This window comes from Pteropus alecto, unplaced genomic scaffold (assembly GCF_000325575.1).
Source record: "Pteropus alecto unplaced genomic scaffold, ASM32557v1 scaffold7, whole genome shotgun sequence".
NCBI classification, from domain to species: domain Eukaryota; kingdom Metazoa; phylum Chordata; class Mammalia; order Chiroptera; family Pteropodidae; genus Pteropus; species Pteropus alecto.
In genome coordinates this window covers 19,200,592-19,203,838 of record NW_006494614.1, presented here as the reverse complement: position 1 = coordinate 19,203,838, position 3,247 = coordinate 19,200,592, and the positions used below count along the sequence as shown (strand labels likewise).

Genomic DNA, 3,247 nt, shown 5'->3' with positions numbered 1-3,247 from the left:
CAGCACTTTCTGCTGCAAAAAAAATGCGAATTCCAATTGATTGGGGAGAGTGGAGATTTTGAGAAGGCACTAGGGTATGGAACTCATACAATACATGAGGGGATTGATTTAAAGAATGAGGAACTCTATTTTAACAGTAGAGAATAAAAATTAGAATGGGTTCCTACAGATTCAGGTAGTTTGGGTAGGTAAACAAAGGGAATGCTTATCTTGTGGTTTGTATTTATCTTTGAAGTAGGAAGCAAGGAATTCTGCTGAGAGTGACAGGGGAAGGGTTGGAGAAGTTCAATATAGTTGTAGTGGGCAGCTGGAGAACATGCTGATTTGAGAACCTTGTAGAAAGGCCAGTAACACAGAAGTTTCCTCTGAGGTGGCAGTCATGACGTTATAGTGGCACCAAATCAAATTCTCTCTTGGGTGACTTTCTTCAGGGAGTCTCATTCTCCTACGTCCCAATAGGGAAGGTGGGTAACAGCATTTATTCAGGTTGAGGGTTTTAGGAGAGAACAGAGAAAGGGTAGAAAGATAAGATAGGACGTGGTTCCATAGTGTAGCAGTTAGCACTTCCGCTTTACACGCAGAAGGTCCTGGGTTCGCGTCCCAGTGGAGCCACGGTCCATGGTCTACGGTCATGCCACCCTGAACAAGCCTGATCCCATCTGATCTTGGAAGCTAAGCAGGGTCAGGCCTGGTTAGTACTTGGATGGGAGACCACCTAGGAAGACCAAGTGCTGTAGGTATAAATACCAATACTAATAAAAAAGATAAGGTAGTTGAACATACATTCAAGAAAGAATAAATGAAATAATGTACCATGGAATCTAAACTAGGTAGAGAGAAGAGGAAAGATAAGACAGAAAATAGAGGAGTCAAAGTTTAGAGATCACAATGAAATTATATGGTCGTTGTTGTGGGTGGAGATGGGAGGTTTGAATTACTGAATTTGCAAGAAAAATAGGTCCAGAGTTCAACCTAGGGAGTGGGTGACCACATTAAGTGAGTAAAAAGACATAGGAGAAGATATAGCATTAGGGTTAGAATTTTGAGTGGCAGGACTGTTTTGTTCTTTTCCTTTTTTCTAATTTTCTTTAATGGAATAATTAGAAAAAATAAAGTAGCTTTTATATCCACTGTAATTACTCATCCATTAAAATCTAAAATAGTTAACTTTTCTCCCTTATTTTTATCTTTTATGCCAGAATGAAACTGTGTTTAATATGACAAAAAGGTAGCTGACATTTGAATGGAATTTGCTAAATTTAAACAAAAAAGACATGCTAGACTTTTAATAAAAACTGAATGTATAACTCAGAGAATTGGTTTTACAATTAGCCATATTTCTAAAATTCAAAGACAGTCTCAGTAATATCTCTGAGCTACAAAAATGTATGTATAGAGAGGCTACTGAGTATTTGTAAATACACTAAATATATATTTGTATATGTATTAAGTATACCTAAATCTGAAGTTTTCTAGGCCCTGAATCCTGCTTGAAGGAATGTATGAGACTATCAATTCTTTGTTGATTATATTCATATGAAAGAACAGTGGTTTCTGAAAACATCTTTAATCTTATACTTGCATATGGAAAATAATAATTCCACTTGTAATTGCAAACTCATAGAATAAGAATAATTGAACTGGAAAGGAATTCAGAGGTTGCTTGATCTAGTGGTTTTCAGTGTGGTCGCCTGATCAGCAGCATTTGGATCACCTCGGAACTTGTTAAAAATGCAAATTCTCAGACCCACTCCAGACTCACTGAATCAGAAACTCTGGGAGTGGGGTTTAACAAGGCTTTCCGGGTGATTTTGATGCATGCTAAAGTTTGAGAACCATTGGTTTAATCCATGTAAACTTCTTTTAAAATTGGAATTATGGTGTTCCATAGTGATTAGGTGAAATTAATAACGTTTAAAAAAAAAACAATGGACTTTGTCTGAAAGATACTAATTTACATTGCTTAAAAGACATCTTTTATATAATTCCACTTTATTTCCCAATCCATGTGTATCAGTTTTCTATGGCTGCTGTAACAAATTAACTTAGCAATTTAACAAAAACTTATTATGTTACAGTTCTGGAAAGGTCAGAGGCCCAACATCTTTCTCATTGGGCTAAATCAATTTGCTTTCTGAAAGCTATAGGGAGAATCAGTTTCCTTGCCTTTTCTAGCTTCCAGAGGTCACCCAAATTCCTTGACTTCTGGCACCTTCCTCCATTTTCAAAGCCAGCATGTATGTATTTTAAAATCAGAGATTATTTTTTGAAACTACACTTTGGAGTCTGTACAAATGAGTCCAGCGAGCCACATCTGCTTATTTTCTACAGGCCTCAGTATTATACTATCATCAGCACAGACTATGTCATAGAGCATTACAACTGTATCATTCAATATCCTCATGCAACAAAAATAACAAATTAGAATAAATTGTACTCATTACATTACTCTTACCAAATTAGGAAAGATTATTAGTTCATTTTAGAAGATTTTAAAACAAGTTTTAAAACTTTTCTACTTATACTTTAACGGGACAATTAAACTAGTTCATTTCCCCCAAAGATTGCACTTAGTCATATTTTTCTGCACCATTTTAATTCTGTTGAATTCTGATATATAGCATAGGTTTTATTATTTTTATTTTTTTAGAGTTATAGTGAGAGATTTAAGAAAAATGTTCGATTAGAGGACGACATATCTGAAGTTCAGTTTCGGCGGTAGGACTATTCATAACCTTCTTTTTCTGTATTTTCCAAATTTTCATCAATGAACATGTTTTATTTTTATAATGTTAAAAAATGAGAAAAAAGAAAATGAACATGATATAGTCACTTGGAATTACAGGCCTGACTTGTAAGGTAGGGTATGGTTTTTGAGGTGTCAGGCACATAAATGACAGGGCTTTCTTCTTTTTTTACACTGTCATCCAAAGCGTAATGTAGAATCTCCCCCCCGATAAATTATCTTGAAAACTTCTTTAAAAATGAATGGAGACCACACATCATTTTCTAAACTTGTGATTGTACTACCTCACCTCTTCTCTTCAGCTGGCTACGGCTAAAATTCTAAGGCCTCCTCAAAGAAATGAACTTTTAACATTTCATGGGCGATTGTGGTGCCACAGAACCCAAACTCATCACCGGCAAGGCTTGGTTGGGAGCGCTCACACACCAGGTCTCCCATGGAGGGGCCCTCGGCGGTCGGGGTTTTGGACGAAACTCGTCTAGGCCGAGCCGGCGCCGCGAA

At 36.6% G+C, this 3,247-nt stretch overlaps 1 pseudogene; it reads left to right on the top strand.

The window, feature by feature from the left end:
• Positions 1 to 621: 621 nt before the first annotated feature.
• On the top strand, positions 622 to 740 carry LOC112474709 (annotated as a pseudogene).
• Positions 741 to 3,247: the final 2,507 nt, after the last annotated feature.